A 23644-nucleotide genomic window follows, 5' to 3' on the forward strand; every position below is an offset into this window, starting at 1 on the left:
CTACCAAAAAAAATAAACAACGTAGAATTATAAATGAATATTGACATGATTACAATTTTCCACCTGCATGTATTGTGATATGGAGCCATGGACGTGGAAGGAATCATGAGGTATTGGACAAAATTGGTAACAGTATTAAGCTTTCTATAGACTTCAAAGAAACCAGGATTAATATTGGTCTTCTACAAGCTTTAGTCCCCTCCAAAATCCAACCCTTGGCGTCCACGTCGCGGAGGGGGGTAACGTCCTCGGACGGCTAAAAGGGCTCTGGTCCACCGAAGCCAAGGTGTGAGGTATCGTGCTGAGGGCTGCATGGCACAAAGGATCCCTTCAGGGCACTGCCGCCTGAGTCTGCTCTCAGTATCAGCCAGTCTGGGAAAGTTTAAAAGACAACTGGAGGCAGAAGGCCAGCAGTTGTCAGAAAACTACCAGAAAAGTTCTGTGATGTGGAGTCTCCATTTTAAAGCTGGTCATTCTCAGCAGGGAGTCAGTATTTCTGGCATACCACCACAGAGACCCATGGAAGAATGGGATAAACAGTTCATAGCCTTGTGGCCTTATGGTCGACAGGCAACATTTGGCACAGACTGCGTGTCTGGAATGCCAGAGAGAGCCAAGATGGTACCAGGGGCATATGAAAACTGGGGTACATGACACTACCCAAGTTTAAGGAGGCTCTGACTAGGTCGAAGGGCAATACCCCAATTAAAGAGGTTAGTCCTCTAGATAGACCCAGGGTCTACAGGGAGGCCATGATTAAGACCACCAATGAAAGCTCTTGAATAAAGAGCTTTTCATGATTTTGACATTTGTCAGTCATTTAGCGAAATCAGACGATTATCACGAGATCTCGCCAGGTAGGGTACTGTACTTTGACGTGGCTGGGGGCTACTGTAGGCTAGAAGAAAAGGAACCACAAAAGATCAGTTAATGGTCACTTGAAGCCCATGCCCATTTATTTACATTATATCGCATGCTTCAGTCCACATGTGCCATTGTTTGCTTTCTTTAATTACTATTTTTTGTGCTTTTCTCCAACTGAAAATATGTGTTCTGCTGGTGTGTACGTTTTTTACGCAAATCTCTTGTTTATGCCTGCAGCCCATGTGATGCTATTTTAATGTTTCTGAATTGGCCTATTTGTTGATTGATACATGCTCATATTGCATTTCTTTGTTATGTACTCCCACATTATTGACATGTGACAGAATACTTTAAACATGCTCTTAATTATCAATTATTCCACTTGTATGTGTTGTGTGTAGGCGGCCTAGCAATTTTTTGAATTGTCCCATCTGTTGCAATGATGTACATGTGTGTTCATATTGAATTTTTGTCCTGTTTTTTTTTTCCACGGCTGAATTGTTGTATAAAATTGATTAAACTTCCTGTTAATTGTGCATAAAATACAATTTTCTATGTGTCCATTGCAGATATATAATCTGTACGACATCTGCCTATATCTGTTGATATATTTCCATCTGCTGGGAAGAGGCAACCAATCTGAATTGAGGGGGAAATGAGCATGCCAGGTGGAACGCAAAGTGACTTGTTTCTGTGACGAGTGTAATTTTTGCTTCAGAATGTTATGCAGGAGCTTTGAAGTTTCAGGGAGCCATGAAATACTAGAGACGAGAGGTTACAGTACTTGTTAATAACAGGCGTCAAAGAAGCCTGATCTAATTCTTGTGTTCATGTGTTTCAGTGCAAAAATGCCATCGGGCCATTATCATTTGCTTTCTGGGAATTCTGTGTTCTGCTGTTGTGTACTTAAATGTGTATTCAAATTTCTTGTGCGTTATTTGTACACTTATTATTTCAATCCCAATTTTTTTATGTGTTGTATGTTCATATTGCATTTCTTGCTTCTCTGATTCCCCATTAATTGTGATACAAAGTAAAATTAATTAAAATTGACATGAATTATACTCTTACAATGCAGGTGTTCGGCTTATTTGTATTACATGTGTATGTTGAGTGTACTTCATTTTGGTGTTTTCTTGTTTTTCTTCCTTTGTTGTGAATTTGATATGTGTGTGCTGATTCTGTTGTATTATTTCATGCCAATTATAACACTAGTTTCATCTTAAGGCTAATGTCTCGATGCACACGAGATATGTTTGTCTGGGAGTGTTTTAAAACCTTGATTTCAGGAGTTCCCTCACAGGCCGGCCACATTTATTGGCGTTCCCGAGGCAACCATTCTGAAGTGGCAGAAAATGAGCATGCGTGGTGGAATACGAAATGGGTTGATTTCTGTGATGAGCGTAATTTTTGTTGCAGAATGTGGGGCAGAGAGCCTTGATGTTGGAGGGAGCCATGAGATAGTGGAGAAGAGAGGTTACAGTATATGCATTTTAAATAGGCTTCAAGGAATCCTGATCTAATTCTTGTGTTCATGTGTTTCAGTGCAAACATGCCGTGAGGCCATTATCATTTGCGTTCTGGGCATTCTGTGTTCTGCTGCTCTTTACACAAATATGTATTCAAATTTGTTGTATGTATCGCTTATATAACTGTGTTCTTGTTTACATGTATTGTTGTTTAAATTCCAATATTTTGATATGGTATATTCATTGCATGTTGATATTGCGTTTCTTGCCTCTGTATTTCCCTGTTAATTAAATGTGATACAGAGTAAAATGGATATTAATTATATTCTTACTATGAAAATGTTCCCTTATTTATATTGAGTGTACTTCATTTTGATGTTGTCTTGTTATTTGTATTTTTTGTGCTCCAAGCTGCTGTATTGATGAATGCAGGACATATCCTTTGCCTGGGGCTGTTTTCAAAGTATTTCAGGGATTCCGACATCAGGCCATGTTGATGGGTATTTGCGAACGATGGTGGGGCCTGTCTGCTAGGAAGAGGCAATCAATCAGAAGTTACTGGTGGGTGTGCATAGTGGAACGTGAAGTGGATTTTCTTCTGCATTGAGTCTCCCCCCCCCCCCCCAAAAAAAAAAAAAAAAAATGAAAGCCTTTGGAGTCAGTGGGAGATTTTGAAGCAGGATGTGTGAAGAAAGTAGAAATCGCCTGGTAGATCATTTTTGTAGGTGGTCCTAAATTAGTACTATTCACATTTCATTCCCTGTGGGCCTTGTTTAAAGCATGAATTCAGATTCCCACCTTAGGTAGTGTTCCTGTGTGTAAAGGACATATTGTGATGAATTAAATGTTTTCTTCCAGAGGCAGTCATTCAAAATCAGCTACTCAAATGCCATAGCAACCGCATAAGGCAGAGAAAGTGAGACAGTGCGTGAGTAACTTATAGAATTCACTTAAGCCTGTGATTTAACTTTTGGAGACATTCTGGTAGTAAACGAAATTCTTAATCAAATGTAGGGTATCAATAAACTCAGTTTAGCTAGAAAGAAAAGGCTGAATGGCACGTATCACGAAAATTACAAATATATTTGGTATATTCACCATTCAATGGTCTGATGCAAAGGATGCTTTATTTCTAGTGCCACAAGTAGAAACACAGAATATACGTGTATATTTTTGTCTTGTCTGCTGAATGAAGGACACGTTCAAGTAGTTAGGAGTAACTCTAATAAGTTAAAATTGCTTTCTTGATGATCAGCCATAGTATCAAGTGAAGACAAAATCCCAAAGGCTGTAATAAGAGGAGAGGTATTAGTTTTGAAAAATTCTGTTCATGGATATTTTGCAGACATATCCAATGTATGTCTGAAGGAAATGCTGGGTTGTTTGCTACCAGGACGACCATCAAGAGGTGGAGGGATAGAAGAGGTCCAGGATAGTGGCAGGGAGACGACTGGAAGGTCAGTGGATGGGTGGAGAATTTTAATATTAATGAGCACATGCTACTTTTAATGTTTCATGAATAATTAAAATAGTTTTCAATAGCAATGCGTTCAATTTCTCAGATAAAGTAGATTGGTTTTCATATTTCGATCCTTTGTTTCAATATGTCTTTAGGTTCTGATACTGCAACGTTTAGAAAAAGCCCTGCTGAATGTAGACTTCATATAATATTATGCACTCAGAATAGTTCTTTGTTTTCTCTGTTTTAAATTTCAGGGACAGAGTCGGCAGAACACGGTCTCTTGAGGAGGTTCATGCATCATTGCATCATGAATAATTGCTTTTATTATACGAGGTTCATACAAAATGTAGCGTATCAATGAAGGTTGTGTGGTTACTGAAGATGTTTTTAGGTGACATCCATCCTAAAATTTATGCAGGAGCAACTTTGTTACACTTGACATTCATATGTATTTCTAGTATCATAAGGAGAAACATTCTTGTTGCATCTCCTGCATTAATGACGGAGTTCAAGTAGTTAGTACTACCTGTAATAAATTAAAATTGCCTTCTCTTAAGATCAGTACTAATACCAATGCGAGATAAAATTCAAAACCGTGTGATCAGAGAAAGGCTATTAGTTTGGCTACTCTGTTTGTTCTGGTATAAAGTCAAAATAACTGATGTGTTACAGACTTGTCCGAACTATGTGTGAACGAAGTGTTGGGTTGGTTTCCACCAGGAGAAAATAACAGAGGAAGACCAAGAAGGAATTTTAATATTACTAAACCTATTGCTATATTTGCATATGTTTCATGAAACTGATACATACACGATAAATAATCGAAATAATTTTCACTAATAATGTTCATAATATCTTCTCAGGTACTTGGATTAATTATTATATTTGTTTTCCTTTAGTCATGGCTGTAGTAGTTTCTGATATTGGAATTTTCACCGGCAAGCTATCTTTTACCAATATTTTATATGATACATTGCACAAAGAAGAATTTCTTGCATAAATGTTCCTAATTCCAGGGACAGTGTCCACACAGAAGGGCCACCCACCTTGAAACGTCGTCTCGAGATGTGGTTCGTGCAGTCGTGGAGTTTCTATGGGTGTGAGGCTTGGTGGCAGCAGTTGTATATTGGGCACTTCAAGTTGTCTGTGGTTCAGATGTCACGGATGTAACGGGGCTGACCAAGCTGTCCAGTGGCAGGTAGTCAACGTTCAGGGCATAATGCAAGTGGACAACGGGTGACTGACTTTGAAGAAAATCTGTGGTGTGAAAGAGAAGTGACGGCCAAGTGTCACAGTGTGGGTGCAAAAATTGAGCCCTGATTTTGTGTCATGTGGTGGTTTTATGTGTTGTGTTATACAATTCATGAAGTTTGCAGACATTTTGGAGGAACATTGCCTGTTGAAGAAGAAACATCTTTACTCCTGCGCAACTTGGAGTTGAGGGGTCAGCTGCAGGCCCTAACCAAACTTACCCTGAGAAGAGAGCTTTTGGTAAGAAGTGAAAGGCCAAATGGGTTACGCCTCTGGAGGGAATGAAACTGGTTGTCCAGCTTGTGACTGAGCTACATATTGTGGTATCTGGCATTGTAGTGTTTATGTATCTGTTATGTGTATCCTGAGATTTCATTCTATCCCCTGAATTATTGGTATTGTGTTGGCTTACATGTTTACCGCGAAGTCTGCGTTTGTCCCTCTTGCAGGAGTCAAATGAATTCACCAATTTTCATGGACAGTTAGCCATTAGGCGTGGCGCGTATCTTGTACTTCTCAACCTTTTACAACTGATGAAGTTGAAAACTCGCAACTTGTGGGGTAATTAGTTTTAACAGATTATTGAAACCACTGCAATTTTCATCTGGTAAATTTCTTGTGGAATTTAATACATCGAAGTGACTGATGATAAAAAGTTTTTAATTTTAGGTGTTTGACGGTGACAAGTGATGAAATATTGAAGGTAGTCACGTGAAGTTTAATACGGAGATACATCTTAAACATATCGTCCACATCATTTACATTAATTTTACGATACTTGCTTTTTTGACATTAGTATTTCTTAGTTGTTTAATGGAAACTGATTTATGTTGCACATTCATCAAACATAGTCTTGAATTATTTTGGTGTTGCCTAATTATATTATTACTGTCCTTACTATATGGAAGTGATGTTAGCATTCATCATTCTGCAGTAGGTGTTGTAAAGCGATATTTATATTGATATTTTAATTTGTTGTTTGCGTAGTTAGAGAATATTAGTATTTGAACTACACAGTGGCCTGAAAGAGGGCTGAGAGTTAATTTAATGGTTTTAATAGGTCTCTTGTTGAAGTGCTGTGATGGTACATTGAATGAGGTAATCGTTTCCACTTTCATAGGGACTGGCCATTTTGTCATAAAATTCCATATATATGTATTTGAAGCAACTGAAAATGTTAAATGAGAAAAAGTAATTACTGAAGAACCCACAGACCAGCAAAGTTTTAATCAAAAAGTGACACAACCGTGTTGAGCAAATCATCAGTTTCATGATTGCACATCAAGAAATATAATTCATAGATTGTTTTATGTGGCTAAGAGTAACTGACGATGTCTCTTGCTGTGACGATTTCTGTGTGAAGTTAGTTTATTGCTGTAGTAGTAGTGGTGCATGCAGTTGAGGTAGCATGTTGCTGATTTGTGCTAATTTGAATTGCATGATGCAGAATTGTTGGTTGTGTGTAGGTAGATCATGTGTGAACATAAATTACGAATGTGCCATTTGCTATTGATAAACTGAAACAAGATTTATATTTCTGCAGTTTTGTGTACTCTGAAATTTGTGCTAGAATGTATTTATTGAAATTCTGAAGAAATTGTTTTGTGGGGGGGGGGGGGCTTGAAGTACTCTCATACTTGAGCATCGAAGTGCATGTCGTTGCGCTTCTGGAACGTGTTGGGCACTTTGTGCGGATGAGTTTGTTTTGGAAAGATGTCGCCGTGATCCTGTACACGGGTATTGCGATTAGTGCACATTAATCCGTGCGTATGCTACGTTCAGCGCGATACACGTTACCTTTGCGATAAGAAGCGTTTGTATTTGATTTTGAAAACTGCCATTGTTTCAGCTGCCAGTTGTGCGTTCTGGTGAAGAGATATCTTATATCCCTAGAAGACAGTGTGATGTGTGCTGTATCAACTTGCTCCATGAAGAGTATGAAGTTGAGCTGCTTCATTATATTAAGCAATCGCTCATGTTCACTTTGTTCTTCATAAATGAAGATGGGTGATACGTGAATCAATTTGCTGTAACGGTCAAAATGGCTGATGTACAAATATGTTCTCTGTAAGCTGAGGTGGGTTATATGTGACTGAATTTGGCGTAATACTAAAATGATGTATAAGTGTATTGTCTGTAATAATTTCCTGTATCTGGAATAACTTACTGATACTGGTGTTTCATGTTACAATGTGTATAAAGCAATGTAATGTGTTTTGCTTGTGTAAAAAGTTAGGAACTTGGCCCTGTATGCTGTATTTTAAAAAAATGGTGTTTCTGTTTTTATTTTGAAATGTGTGCGTCACTTATGTGCTGGTTTGTACTGCTACTTGTGAAAATTTGTGTAGCCAACAGTGAGATTAAATATTGCTGATGTTTTGATGTGTAATTCAGCACAAAATGAGATTGTCTGTATGTTAATCACAAGAATTTTGTAGTACCTTGATTGGCCAGGAATGTAAGAGTCTCATCCTGGAGGTGGCATAAATTAACTTCTTCTTAGTCATGACGTAAGGCATTGAAGTGGGGGAACCTGTATGGCAATAAGTATGTAAATGTTTCTGTGATTCTAATTAGAGTCTGCAATGTACATGTGCTGCTGGGATTTGAGACGAAACTTTGAAATGTCTTGCACTGCCATTTTGAATTTCATGTTTAGTGTGGTGAGAGTTATGCAACCTGTCCTAAAGTTCTGTCCTTATGTTAGTGATGAATGACAACAATTGCTCACTTGAAGTGCACTGCATTTGATGATGTAAGGGAAGAAAAAGAAAGTGAATAAAAAATAAATGGGAAATGATGATGGATACACAGATTGGAATATTATGCAGAATGAATGGCATTAAGGAAGTTTGTTAACAAAGATGTAGTAGGCTGTAAATATGTAAACATGTTTTAGTGATTTTAATATGAGTCTGTAATGCGTATGCGCTGCTGGGATTTATTTGTTGTATGTTTAGTATTGTGCCAATTGTAAACTTTGAAATGCCTTGTAATGTTCATTGTTACAGCATTGTTGTTTTGATGTTGAAGTTTGATGTGGTAAGAGTCGTGCAACGTATCCTAAAAATCCGTCCTTATGTTGGTGGCAAATAAAAAATATTGCTCCCTTGAAGTGAAGTACATTTGGGAAGGTAGGTACTGAATAACAATTAAATGAGATGTGATGTCTGATAAGTAGAGTAGAATATAATAGAGAATGAATGGCATTAAGAAAGTATTCTACAAATAGAGAGAGAGAAGTTAGGGCGCTTTCCCAATTGTTCTGGGTATCAGTTTTGAAACACAATTTGTCAGCAGTAAACTAATTAATGTCAAATAGTAATTAAAGAGTTTTCACTGTGCCATTTCTGCCTTTGTACATGAACAGGGATTTTGTGAGTTGAAATTAGGGATTAGTCAAAGTTAAGAGGAGTAAGTTTCTCCAGCCTTCACCATTGTAAATTACTTGAAGTGATGGAAAAGATATCAGGGTGTGTGTGTGTGTTTTTAGTGAAGAATAAATTTTTTTATACGTATGACATTACGATGAACACTGAGGAATATGAGTTCAGAATGTGTATTCAGAAACTGTCTAAGATGTGTTGGTTCAGATGAGAATTGAAAAGTGCTGAACTTTTGCTGATGTATATATTAAAAAGTACAAAAAATAAATTCCCCACATTTTATGGAAACTGAAGGTTCATTACTGTGTTCACAAGAGCTTGTCACTGGCCTGTTACCTGAATCCAGACCACAACACTTCAACATATTTATCTGACATCCATTTTAATATTATCTTCCCACTTACGTTTAGGTGTTCCCAGCGGTCTCTTTTGTTCTGATTTGCCCACCTAAATCCGGTATCCCATATGTGACCTGACCATCTAAATCCTTCTTTACTCGATCAGTCTAATTATATTTGCCAAAAAGTACAACAAAGAAGGTCCTCATTATGCAACTTTGACCAGTGTCCTAGTAATTCATCCCTCTTAGGTGTAAATATTATCCTCCTCAGCACCCTGTTCTGAAAACCACTCGATCTGCGTCTTCCCGTTGGTGTCAGAGATCAATTGTTACACCTGTACATAACTACAGGTAAAGTATTATATTGTGGATCTTAAAATTTATGTTTTTAGACAGGCGATGAAAAGGCACAAAGTTGTGAATTGAATGGCAGCAGAAATTACCCAAATTGAAGGTGAATTTTTAGTGTCACTCCAAAATACTGAAATTCGCCACACACGTATGTTCTGATTTTGCCCTGCTTTCATGCTCTATGGTTCAAGATCAGGAATGACGTGTGATGTTGAAGGCTTGCAGTGTGTGTGCGTAGAGGAGCATGGAAGATGTCAGGAAGCACTGACGTCGAACAGGATGTTTGTGGATTGAAGAAGGAAAGAAACAGTGAGAGGTGAAGATTTAATTAGTGAAGAAAGAGATAATGAAATGATGGAGTAGGTAGGAAGAGTGAAAAGAGAAAACAAAAGGATGAGAGCAAAAGAAAATAGATTATAACGAAAATAGTATAAGATGGAAAATGATAGAAAATGACAGAAAATGATATAAAATGTAGAAAAATTATGCCAAAGAGTTTTTTATTTTTTTGAGAGTTTTTCCCCCCCACACACCCCATGCATTTAATTTTTGTTGATATTGCTGTGCTGGTGCTGCTGCTGCTGTTGCTGTTTAAATCTGAAAACATTGGATACATGGGGATTTGAACACAGAACACACATCATTATACACTACAACCTTAACCACTAGGCTACGAAGCTGTTGGCAGTTCACCGTTTAAAACTCCCTCATATCTTACATTGTGTAAGAGTTGCCTTGGAGTACATTATGAGGCAGATTGAAGCTGCAACTGGGCAGAGTCTCTGGTGGTCTAGTGGTTAAGACATGAGACTGTTAAGTTTAGGGTTCCAAGTGTTGGTGGTTCAAATCCACCAGCCTGCAATAGATTTATTTTTTTATTAAAACTCCCTCATATCTTACATTGTGTGAGAGTTGCCTTGGAGTACATTATGAGGCACATTGAAGCAGCAACTGGGCAGAGTCTCTGGTAGTCTAGTGGTTAAGACATGAGACTGCTAAGTTTAGGGTTCCAAGTGTCGGTGGTTCAAATCCACCAGCCTGCAATAGACTTTTTATTAATATAAGTTTTAAAACATGAGTAAGACACTCGACCAACCCCCCCCTTCGGGGGGGGTTGGTCGAGTGTCTTACTCATGTTTTAAAAACTTGACCAACCCCCCCGAAGGGGGGGTTGGTCAAGTTTTTATAATGCAACCAACCCCCCCCCGAAGGGGGGGGTTGGTTGCATTATAAAAACTTGAGTAAGATACTAAACCAACCCCCCCGAAGGGGGGGTTGGTTTAGTATCTTACTCAAGTTTTTTGAATTTGACCTTGACCTTGAGTAAGACACGTGACCTTGACCTTGACATGGCCATTTAGTATCTTACTCAAGTTTTTGAAATTTGACCTTGACCTTGGGTAAGACACGTGACCTTGACCTTGACAGGGCCATTTCAAGGTCAAGGTCAAGGTCACGTGTCTTACTCAAGGTCAAGGTCAAATTTCAAAAACTTGAGTAAGATACTAAACCAACCCCCCCTTCAGGGGGGTTGGATTAGTATCTTACTCAAGTTTTTATAATGCAACCAACCCCCCCCCTTCGGGGGGGGTTGGTTGCATTATAAAAACTTGACCAACCCCCCCCTTCGGGGGGGGTTGGTTTAGTATCTTACTCAAGTTTTTATAATGCAACCAACCCCCCCCAAAGGGGGGGGTTGGTTGCATTATAAAAACTTGACCAACCCCCCCTTCGGGGGGGTTGGTCAAGTTTTTAAAACATGAGTAAGACACTCGACCAACCCCCCCCGAAGGGGGGGGTTGGTCGAGTGTCTTACTCATGTTTTAAAACTTATATTAATAAAAAGTCTATTGCAGGCTGGTGGATTTGAACCACCGACACTTGGAACCCTAAACTTAGCAGTCTCATGTCTTAACCACTAGACTACCAGAGACTCTGCCCAGTTGCCGCTTCAATGTGCCTCATAATGTACTCCAAGGCAACTCTCACACAATGTAAGATATGAGGGAGTTTTAATAAAAAAATAAATCTATTGCAGGCTGGTGGATTTGAACCACCAACACTTGGAACCCTAAACTTAACAGTCTCATGTCTTAACCACTAGACCACCAGAGACTCTGCCCAGTTGCAGCTTCAATCTGCCTCATAATGTACTCCAAGGCAACTCTTACACAATGTAAGATATGAGGGAGTTTTACACGGTGAACTGCCAACAGCTTCGTAGCCTAGTGGTTAAGGTTGTAGTGTATAATGATGTGTGTTCTGTGTTCAAATCCCCATGTATCCAATGTTTTCAGATTTAAACAACAACAGCAGCAGCAGCACCAGCACAGCAATATCAACATGGGGTGTGTGGGGGGGAAAAACTCTCAAAAAAATAAAAAACTCTTTGGCATAATTTTTCAACATTTTATATCATTTTCTGTCATTTTCCATCTTATACTATTTTCATTATAATCTATTTTCTTTTGCTCTCATCCTTTTGTTTTCTCTTTTCACTCTTCCTACCTACTCCATCATTTCATTATCTCTTTCTTCACTAATTAAATCTTCACCTCTCACTGTTTCTTTCCTTCTTCAATCCACAAACATCCTGTTCGACGTCAGTGCTTCCTGACATCTTCCATGCTCCTCTACGCACACACACTGCAAGCCTTCAACATCACACGTCATTCCTGATCTTGAACCATAGAGCATGAAAGCAGGGCAAAATCAGAACATACGTGTGTGGCGAATTTCAGTATTTTGGAGTGACACTAAAAATTCACCTTCAATTTGGGTAATTTCTGCTGCCATTCAATTCACAACTTTGTGCCTTTTCATCGCCTGTCTAAAAACATAAATTTTAAGATCCACAATATAATACTTTACCTGTAGTTATGTACAGGTGTAACAATTGATCTCTGACACCAACGGGAAGACGCAGATCGAGTGGTTTTCAGAACAGGGTGCTGAGGAGGATAATATTTACACCTAAGAGGGATGAATTACTAGGACACTGGTCAAAGTTGCATAATGAGGACCTTCTTTGTTGTACTTTTTGGCAAATATAATTAGACTGATCGAGTAAAGAAGGATTTAGATGGTCAGGTCACATATGGGATACCGGATTTAGGTGGGCAAATCAGAACAAAAGAGACCGCTGGGAACACCTAAACGTAAGTGGGAAGATAATATTAAAATGGATGTCAGATAAATATGTTGAAGTGTTGTGGTCTGGATTCAGGTAACAGGCCAGTGACAAGCTCTTGTGAACACAGTAATGAACCTTCAGTTTCCATAAAATGTGGGGAATTTATTTTTTGTACTTTTTAATATATACATCAGCAAAAGTTCAGCACTTTTCAATTCTCATCTGAACCAACACATCTTAGACAGTTTCTGAATACACATTCTGAACTCATATTCCTCAGTGTTCATCGTAATGTCATACGTATAAAAAAATTTATTCTTCACTAAAAACACACACACACACCCTGATATCTTTTCCATCACTTCAAGTAATTTACAATGGTGAAGGCTGGAGAAACTTACTCCTCTTAACTTTGACTAATCCCTAATTTCAACTCACAAAATCCCTGTTCATGTACAAAGGCAGAAATGGCACAGTGAAAACTCTTTAATTACTATTTGACATTAATTAGTTTACTGCTGACAAATTGTGTTTCAAAACTGATACCCAGAACAATTGGGAAAGCGCCCTAACTTCTCTCTCTCTATTTGTAGAATACTTTCTTAATGCCATTCATTCTCTATTATATTCTACTCTACTTATCAGACATCACATCTCATTTAATTGTTATTCAGTACCTACCTTCCCAAATGTACTTCACTTCAAGGGAGCAATATTTTTTATTTGCCACCAACATAAGGACGGATTTTTAGGATACGTTGCACGACTCTTACCACATCAAACTTCAACATCAAAACAACAATGCTGTAACAATGAACATTACAAGGCATTTCAAAGTTTACAATTGGCACAATACTAAACATACAACAAATAAATCCCAGCAGCGCATACGCATTACAGACTCATATTAAAATCACTAAAACATGTTTACATATTTACAGCCTACTACATCTTTGTTAACAAACTTCCTTAATGCCATTCATTCTGCATAATATTCCAATCTGTGTATCCATCATCATTTCCCATTTATTTTTTATTCACTTTCTTTTTCTTCCCTTACATCATCAAATGCAGTGCACTTCAAGTGAGCAATTGTTGTCATTCATCACTAACATAAGGACAGAACTTTAGGACAGGTTGCATAACTCTCACCACACTAAACATGAAATTCAAAATGGCAGTGCAAGACATTTCAAAGTTTCGTCTCAAATCCCAGCAGCACATGTACATTGCAGACTCTAATTAGAATCACAGAAACATTTACATACTTATTGCCATACAGGTTCCCCCACTTCAATGCCTTACGTCATGACTAAGAAGAAGTTAATTTATGCCACCTCCAGGATGAGACTCTTACATTCCTGGCCAATCAAGGTACTACAAAATTCTTGTGATTAACATACAGACAATCTCATTTTGTGCTGAATTACACATCAAAACATCAGCAATATTTAATCTCACTGTTGGCTACACAAATTTTCACAAGTAGCAGTACAAACCAGCACATAAGTGACGCACACATTTCAAAATAAAAACAGAAACACCATTTTTTTAAAATACAGCATACAGGGCCAAGTTCCTAACTTTTTACACAAGCAAAACACATTACATTGCTTTATACACATTGTAACATGAAACACCAGTATCAGTAAGTTATTCCAGATACAGGAAATTATTACAGACAATACACTTATACATCATTTTAGTATTACGCCAAATTCAGTCACATATAACCCACCTCAGCTTACAGAGAACATATTTGTACATCAGCCATTTTGACCGTTACAGCAAATTGATTCACGTATCACCCATCTTCATTTATGAAGAACAAAGTGAACATGAGCGATTGCTTAATATAATGAAGCAGCTCAACTTCATACTCTTCATGGAGCAAGTTGATACAGCACACATCACACTGTCTTCTAGGGATATAAGATATCTCTTCACCAGAACGCACAACTGGCAGCTGAAACAATGGCAGTTTTCAAAATCAAATACAAACGCTTCTTATCGCAAAGGTAACGTGTATCGCGCTGAACGTAGCATACGCACGGATTAATGTGCACTAATCGCAATACCCGTGTACAGGATCACGGCGACATCTTTCCAAAACAAACTCATCCGCACAAAGTGCCCAACACGTTCCAGAAGCGCAACGACATGCACTTCGATGCTCAAGTATGAGAGTACTTCAAGCCCCCCCCCCCCCCACAAAACAATTTCTTCAGAATTTCAATAAATACATTCTAGCACAAATTTCAGAGTACACAAAACTGCAGAAATATAAATCTTGTTTCAGTTTATCAATAGCAAATGGCACATTCGTAATTTATGTTCACACATGATCTACCTACACACAACCAACAATTCTGCATCATGCAATTCAAATTAGCACAAATCAGCAACATGCTACCTCAACTGCATGCACCACTACTACTACAGCAATAAACTAACTTCACACAGAAATCGTCACAGCAAGAGACATCGTCAGTTACTCTTAGCCACATAAAACAATCTATGAATTATATTTCTTGATGTGCAATCATGAAACTGATGATTTGCTCAACACGGTTGTGTCACTTTTTGATTAAAACTTTGCTGGTCTGTGGGTTCTTCAGTAATTACTTTTTCTCATTTAACATTTTCAGTTGCTTCAAATACATATATATGGAATTTTATGACAAAATGGCCAGTCCCTATGAAAGTGGAAACGATTACCTCATTCAATGTACCATCACAGCACTTCAACAAGAGACCTATTAAAACCATTAAATTAACTCTCAGCCCTCTTTCAGGCCACTGTGTAGTTCAAATACTAATATTCTCTAACTACGCAAACAACAAATTAAAATATCAATATAAATATCGCTTTACAACACCTACTGCAGAATGATGAATGCTAACATCACTTCCATATAGTAAGGACAGTAATAATATAATTAGGCAACACCAAAATAATTCAAGACTATGTTTGATGAATGTGCAACATAAATCAGTTTCCATTAAACAACTAAGAAATACTAATGTCAAAAAAGCAAGTATCGTAAAATTAATGTAAATGATGTGGACGATATGTTTAAGATGTATCTCCGTATTAAACTTCACGTGACTACCTTCAATATTTCATCACTTGTCACCGTCAAACACCTAAAATTAAAAACTTTTTATCATCAGTCACTTCGATGTATTAAATTCCACAAGAAATTTACCAGATGAAAATTGCAGTGGTTTCAATAATCTGTTAAAACTAATTACCCCACAAGTTGCGAGTTTTCAACTTCATCAGTTGTAAAAGGTTGAGAAGTACAAGATACGCGCCACGCCTAATGGCTAACTGTCCATGAAAATTGGTGAATTCATTTGACTCCTGCAAGAGGGACAAACGCAGACTTCGCGGTAAACATGTAAGCCAACACAATACCAATAATTCAGGGGATAGAATGAAATCTCAGGATACACATAACAGATACATAAACACTACAATGCCAGATACCACAATATGTAGCTCAGTCACAAGCTGGACAACCAGTTTCATTCCCTCCAGAGGCGTAACCCATTTGGCCTTTCACTTCTTACCAAAAGCTCTCTTCTCAGGGTAAGTTTGGTTAGGGCCTGCAGCTGACCCCTCAACTCCAAGTTGCGCAGGAGTAAAGATGTTTCTTCTTCAACAGGCAATGTTCCTCCAAAATGTCTGCAAACTTCATGAATTGTATAACACAACACATAAAACCACCACATGACACAAAATCAGGGCTCAATTTTTGCACCCACACTGTGACACTTGGCCGTCACTTCTCTTTCACACCACAGATTTTCTTCAAAGTCAGTCACCCGTTGTCCACTTGCATTATGCCCTGAACGTTGACTACCTGCCACTGGACAGCTTGGTCAGCCCCGTTACATCCGTGACATCTGAACCACAGACAACTTGAAGTGCCCAATATACAACTGCTGCCACCAAGCCTCACACCCATAGAAACTCCACGACTGCACGAACCACATCTCGAGACGACGTTTCAAGGTGGGTGGCCCTTCTGTGTGGACACTGTCCCTGGAATTAGGAACATTTATGCAAGAAATTCTTCTTTGTGCAATGTATCATATAAAATATTGGTAAAAGATAGCTTGCCGGTGAAAATTCCAATATCAGAAACTACTACAGCCATGACTAAAGGAAAACAAATATAATAATTAATCCAAGTACCTGAGAAGATATTATGAACATTATTAGTGAAAATTATTTCGATTATTTATCGTGTATGTATCAGTTTCATGAAACATATGCAAATATAGCAATAGGTTTAGTAATATTAAAATTCCTTCTTGGTCTTCCTCTGTTATTTTCTCCTGGTGGAAACCAACCCAACACTTCGTTCACACATAGTTCGGACAAGTCTGTAACACATCAGTTATTTTGACTTTATACCAGAACAAACAGAGTAGCCAAACTAATAGCCTTTCTCTGATCACACGGTTTTGAATTTTATCTCGCATTGGTATTAGTACTGATCTTAAGAGAAGGCAATTTTAATTTATTACAGGTAGTACTAACTACTTGAACTCCGTCATTAATGCAGGAGATGCAACAAGAATGTTTCTCCTTATGATACTAGAAATACATATGAATGTCAAGTGTAACAAAGTTGCTCCTGCATAAATTTTAGGATGGATGTCACCTAAAAACATCTTCAGTAACCACACAACCTTCATTGATACGCTACATTTTGTATGAACCTCGTATAATAAAAGCAATTATTCATGATGCAATGATGCATGAACCTCCTCAAGAGACCGTGTTCTGCCGACTCTGTCCCTGAAATTTAAAACAGAGAAAACAAAGAACTATTCTGAGTGCATAATATTATATGAAGTCTACATTCAGCAGGGCTTTTTCTAAACGTTGCAGTATCAGAACCTAAAGACATATTGAAACAAAGGATCGAAATATGAAAACCAATCTACTTTATCTGAGAAATTGAACGCATTGCTATTGAAAACTATTTTAATTATTCATGAAACATTAAAAGTAGCATGTGCTCATTAATATTAAAATTCTCCACCCATCCACTGACCTTCCAGTCGTCTCCCTGCCACTATCCTGGACCTCTTCTATCCCTCCACCTCTTGATGGTCGTCCTGGTAGCAAACAACCCAGCATTTCCTTCAGACATACATTGGATATGTCTGCAAAATATCCATGAACAGAATTTTTCAAAACTAATACCTCTCCTCTTATTACAGCCTTTGGGATTTTGTCTTCACTTGATACTATGGCTGATCATCAAGAAAGCAATTTTAACTTATTAGAGTTACTCCTAACTACTTGAACGTGTCCTTCATTCAGCAGACAAGACAAAAATATACACGTATATTCTGTGTTTCTACTTGTGGCACTAGAAATAAAGCATCCTTTGCATCAGACCATTGAATGGTGAATATACCAAATATATTTGTAATTTTCGTGATACGTGCCATTCAGCCTTTTCTTTCTAGCTAAACTGAGTTTATTGATACCCTACATTTGATTAAGAATTTCGTTTACTACCAGAATGTCTCCAAAAGTTAAATCACAGGCTTAAGTGAATTCTATAAGTTACTCACGCACTGTCTCACTTTCTCTGCCTTATGCGGTTGCTATGGCATTTGAGTAGCTGATTTTGAATGACTGCCTCTGGAAGAAAACATTTAATTCATCACAATATGTCCTTTACACACAGGAACACTACCTAAGGTGGGAATCTGAATTCATGCTTTAAACAAGGCCCACAGGGAATGAAATGTGAATAGTACTAATTTAGGACCACCTACAAAAATGATCTACCAGGCGATTTCTACTTTCTTCACACATCCTGCTTCAAAATCTCCCACTGACTCCAAAGGCTTTCATTTTTTTTTTTTTTTTTTGGGGGGGGGGGGGGAGACTCAATGCAGAAGAAAATCCACTTCACGTTCCACTATGCACACCCACCAGTAACTTCTGATTGATTGCCTCTTCCTAGCAGACAGGCCCCACCATCGTTCGCAAATACCCATCAACATGGCCTGATGTCGGAATCCCTGAAATACTTTGAAAACAGCCCCAGGCAAAGGATATGTCCTGCATTCATCAATACAGCAGCTTGGAGCACAAAAAATACAAATAACAAGACAACATCAAAATGAAGTACACTCAATATAAATAAGGGAACATTTTCATAGTAAGAATATAATTAATATCCATTTTACTCTGTATCACATTTAATTAACAGGGAAATACAGAGGCAAGAAACGCAATATCAACATGCAATGAATATACCATATCAAAATATTGGAATTTAAACAACAATACATGTAAACAAGAACACAGTTATATAAGCGATACATACAACAAATTTGAATACATATTTGTGTAAAGAGCAGCAGAACACAGAATGCCCAGAACGCAAATGATAATGGCCTCACGGCATGTTTGCACTGAAACACATGAACACAAGAATTAGATCAGGATTCCTTGAAGCCTATTTAAAATGCATATACTGTAACCTCTCTTCTCCACTATCTCATGGCTCCCTCCAACATCAAGGCTCTCTGCCCCACATTCTGCAACAAAAATTACGCTCATCACAGAAATCAACCCATTTCGTATTCCACCACGCATGCTCATTTTCTGCCACTTCAGAATGGTTGCCTCGGGAACGCCAATAAATGTGGCCGGCCTGTGAGGGAACTCCTGAAATCAAGGTTTTAAAACACTCCCAGACAAACATATCTCGTGTGCATCGAGATATTAGCCTTAAGATGAAACTAGTGTTATAATTGGCATGAAATAATACAACAGAATCAGCACACGCGTATCAAATTCACAACAAAGGAAGAAAAACAAGAAAACACCAAAATGAAGTACACTCAACATACACATGTAATACAAATAAGCCGAACACCTGCATTGTAAGAGTATAATTAATGTCAATTTTAATTAATTTTACTTTGTATCACAATTAATGGGGAATCAGAGAAGCAAGAAATGCAACATGAACATACAACACATAAAAAAATTGGGATTGAAATAACAAGTGTACAAATAACAGCACAACAAATTTGAATACACATTTAAGTACACAACAGCAGAACACAGAATTCCCAGAAAGCAAATGATAATGGCCTGATGGCTTTTTTGCACTGAAACACATGAACACAAGAATTAGATCAGGCTTCTTTGACGCCTGTTATTAACAAGTACTGTAACCTCTCGTCTCTAGTATTTCATGGCTCCCTGAAACTTCAAAGCTCCTGCATAACATTCTGAAGCAAAAATTACACTCGTCACAGAAACAAGTCACTTTGCGTTCCACCTGGCATGCTCATTTCCCCCTCAATTCAGATTGGTTGCCTCTTCCCAGCAGATGTCGTACAGATTATATATCTGCAATGGACACATAGAAAATTGTATTTTATGCACAATTAACAGGAAGTTTAATCAATTTTATACAACAATTCAGCCGTGGAAAAAAAAACAGGACAAAAATTCAATATGAACACACATGTACATCATTGCAACAGATGGGACAATTCAAAAAATTACTAGGCCGCCTACACACAACACATACAAGTGGAATAATTGATAATTAAGAGCATGTTTAAAGTATTCTGTCACATTTTAATAATGCGGGAGTACATAACAAAGAAATGCAATATGAGCATGTATCAATCAACAAATAGGCCAATTCAGAAACATTAAAATAGCATCACATGGGCTGCAGGCATAAACAAGAGATTTGCGTAAAAAACGTACACACCAGCAGAACACATATTTTCAGTTGGAGAAAAGCACAAAAATTAGTAATTAAAGAAAGCAAACAATGGCACATGTGGACTGAAGCATGCGATATAATGTAAATAAATGGGCATGGGCTTCAAGTGACCATTAACTGATCTTTTGTGGTTCCTTTTCTTCTAGCCTACAGTAGCCCCCAGCCACGTCAAAGTACAGTACCCTACCTGGCGAGATCTCGTGATAATCGTCTGATTTCGCTAAATGACTGACAAATGTCAAAATCATGAAAAGCTCTTTATTCAAGAGCTTTCATTGGTGGTCTTAATCATGGCCTCCCTGTAGACCCTGGGTCTATCTAGAGGACTAACCTCTTTAATTGGGGTATTGCCCTTCGACCTAGTCAGAGCCTCCTTAAACTTGGGTAGTGTCATGTACCCCAGTTTTCATATGCCCCTGGTACCATCTTGGCTCTCTCTGGCATTCCAGACACGCAGTCTGTGCCAAATGTTGCCTGTCGACCATAAGGCCACAAGGCTATGAACTGTTTATCCCATTCTTCCATGGGTCTCTGTGGTGGTATGCCAGAAATACTGACTCCCTGCTGAGAATGACCAGCTTTAAAATGGAGACTCCACATCACAGAACTTTTCTGGTAGTTTTCTGACAACTGCTGGCCTTCTGCCTCCAGTTGTCTTTTAAACTTTCCCAGACTGGCTGATACTGAGAGCAGACTCAGGCGGCAGTGCCCTGAAGGGATCCTTTGTGCCATGCAGCCCTCAGCACGATACCTCACACCTTGGCTTCGGTGGACCAGAGCCCTTTTAGCCGTCCGAGGACGTTACCCCCCTCCGCGACGTGGACGCCAAGGGTTGGATTTTGGAGGGGACTAAAGCTTGTAGAAGACCAATATTAATCCTGGTTTCTTTGAAGTCTATAGAAAGCTTAATACTGTTACCAATTTTGTCCAATACCTCATGATTCCTTCCACGTCCATGGCTCCATATCACAATACATGCAGGTGGAAAATTGTAATCATGTCAATATTCATTTATAATTCTACGTTGTTTATTTTTTTTGGTAGCGTGCCTAATCATCGTTATATTTCTGGTGTAAATACATTTTATTTCGGGCAATAAGATGGCTGATTTCTATTTTTCTTTGTAATTTTTTGGTATTTCGGAAACGTAACCCCCTCCCCAATTATAACACTGCTTCTATGGATAAACAGCGACACGCTTTAAGATCGTCTGAAGGTTCCTTAGCGCGGGGACTGCCTGAAATTTCATCCATATTCTGAATCCAACGAGAATGCTGTATAATACACGTGTCCTAACTGAACAATCGGCTATATTGAAGTTTGTAAATCACGGACGTACTGTCTGTCCCATTGTATGCCCCATTCTAACCGCAAAGTAACCAGGGCCTGATCTATTACGTCGCAATCCAGCTGGGATCTCGCTCAAACCTCGTCTGCGTAGGAAGTCGGCCTTGAGAGAAAAATGGGTAGAATTGCGTACGAAATTCATTCCACGATAATTGAAACTGTTGTCCTTTTTTAATAATTAGGCACAGTAAGAATTTATTTCGCTGCTGTAGCAATTAATCACTATTCCAAACAAAAATTATGTGGGTTACAGAACGTAATGTTTAAAGACAGAAAAATGACCAACACCCAGCAATTTAGTTCAATAAATGAAGGGTCGGCGAATTTCTTGACTGCCAAGCCACCATCAGCTTTTGCAGAACGGCTCTGTACCATGTATTTAGTTAATATTCGGAAATAAAGAAACTATTAGTAAATCTACAAATATAAAATCTCCGCATGGACTGGCCTTCCATTTTACTCTGAAAGGAAATTGTTCTGCATTTCTACGCAGCAGCTTACCTCCTGCACAGCCACGCCGGAAACAAAGTGAAAGTACGTTCTTTTCTGGAAGAACCACTTACGTAGTAATTAAGTGAATGTTGGAGGGGGAGCTGGTGAGGGGTTAGGGGTGGGAGTAAAGAACAGGTTGTGGGCCAAGAAGAAGCCAACACAGGCCGAAGTATGAGGACGTACAGGGTGTCTACAAGGTTTCGTTCCCCAATCTCTGTATCTGTGTCTCTTTTCGGTGATTTCTAGCTTGCAGATGAGCGTTCTCAGCAGCATTTACAAAATCTTGCCATAGTCTGTTGTTCTCCAGAGGCTCACACAAGCAACGCAAGAAATACTTGACTGTCCCACACATGAGTTTTGACAAGTTGGAACGCCTTTACCTCGTAGAAATTGTTTCCCGTATGCCTACCATTCTACAACGTTATTTTCTGATTCTGTTGCAAGATTACTAGCAACATAAGCACACGTAACTGTAGGAACTTATGCAGTTTCCTACTCCTTTCCGGTGCTGCACCCTAGTAGCCAAATCCTTCATTCTGAATATCTAGAGCAGTGTGTCAGTGCACCACATCCAGCCTGAGACCGCTCGTAACCAGACCCACAAAATGATTTATTAGTTTGTTACTACTTCAAGCTCATTTGTTTTCCTTATTCTGAAAGATTTTAAAAATTAATGCGATTCTTTTCCTGTCTGCTTCTATTCAAAAAAAATTTTTTTTTTTGGAATTTCTTTGGGTTTCCCCCCACAGCAAATGATACAAAATGATAGAAAATGTTGGAAAATTATACAAAAGAATGTTCTATTATAACCGGATTTTTCTAGGGGTTCCGCCCCACAACACAACAAATCAACATTAATTACATCATATATTACTGTGCTGGTGCTGCTGCTGCCACTGGTGATACCTTAAAACATAGCATACATGGGGATTTGAACACGGAACACTTAATACTAGACACACTTACAACCAAACCCTAGTACCTTAACCACTACGCAACCGAACTCATGCCAGCTCACGTTTTGAAACTTCCTCATATCTTACATTACGCATAGATGACTTATGAGGAAGTTTTAAACAGCATTATGACATCATGTCTGGTGGTCTAGGGGTCTAGGCGCTGGACTGATAACTTTAGGGTTCGGTGAGGCAGTGGTTCAAATTCCATAGATTTTTATTATTTAAACTGATTAAAATGCAACGTTATAACATTCAACTTTTAGTGTCTTACTCAAGTGTTTTAACCTTGTTGTGCCTTTCAATTTCTGAACTGACCATATGAATAATGAGTGTCAAGTATCTGATATGATATATACCATCAGGACAAGTACTTGTCACAGCTAGTTTACTGGGAGATGTTCCTTACTCAGAGCCTTTACCTTGTGGAAAAAGAATATCCTGACCCACATCTCTACTCAAAACCTGTGATCTAGAGTTATTATGAGTAAAAATATTAGTATGCATAAAATTTTAAATAGTACCTACAAAACCATCTTTATATTTATCAACAGATATTCAAATGCTCTTCAGACGTATGTCAATCTATAAGAATGTCCAAAACTTACATGACATGGATCTTGAAACATATCCTATCCTTTAGCTTTTGCAAGACACATATGGTATATTACTCTGATCAGCCAAGAAAAATATGATTGTGTTAAATCTATAACAAAATTAACTGTATAAATATAAACTGTATAAATGTAAACGTGGCGTTACATGGTCAATAACTGAGAAAAATTATTTTGATCCTCAATACA

The 23644-nt window shown here is 38.3% G+C and overlaps 2 long non-coding RNA genes across 8 annotated transcripts; one reads left to right on the forward strand and one right to left on the reverse strand.

Moving 5' to 3' along the window:
- The first annotated feature begins 208 nt into the window (after window positions 1–208).
- On the forward strand, window positions 209–8720 carry LOC147873938 (uncharacterized). 4 transcript variants are annotated; one of them, XR_015534891.1, is made up of 5 exons: window positions 209–2497; window positions 2745–2894; window positions 3192–3261; window positions 3679–3790; window positions 4812–8720. It is a non-coding gene; the product is annotated as an uncharacterized LOC147873938 (long non-coding RNA). The 4 variants fall into 4 exon arrangements; XR_015534890.1 differs by lacking the exons at window positions 209–2497; window positions 4812–8720 and adding an exon at window positions 4050–4461 and having other exon boundaries at window positions 2504–2894; XR_015534889.1 differs by lacking the exon at window positions 209–2497 and having other exon boundaries at window positions 2505–2894; window positions 3192–3257.
- Window positions 8721–12397: 3677 nt separating this feature from the next.
- On the reverse strand, window positions 12398–20882 carry LOC147873939 (uncharacterized). Of its 4 annotated transcripts, XR_015534887.1 has the most exons (5): window positions 18622–20882; window positions 18225–18374; window positions 17858–17927; window positions 17329–17440; window positions 12398–16307 (listed from the first exon to the last, which is right to left on the reverse strand). It is a non-coding gene; the product is annotated as an uncharacterized LOC147873939 (long non-coding RNA). The 4 variants fall into 4 exon arrangements; XR_015534885.1 differs by lacking the exon at window positions 18622–20882 and having other exon boundaries at window positions 17862–17927; window positions 18225–18615; XR_015534884.1 differs by lacking the exon at window positions 18622–20882 and having other exon boundaries at window positions 18225–18615.
- Between the last annotated feature and the right edge of the window lie 2762 nt (window positions 20883–23644).

Source organism: Zootermopsis nevadensis, unplaced genomic scaffold (assembly GCF_977971745.1).
Source record: "Zootermopsis nevadensis isolate Lab colony 2312 unplaced genomic scaffold, Znev_1.0 Znev_ptg000012l, whole genome shotgun sequence".
NCBI lineage: Eukaryota > Metazoa > Arthropoda > Insecta > Blattodea > Termopsidae > Zootermopsis > Zootermopsis nevadensis.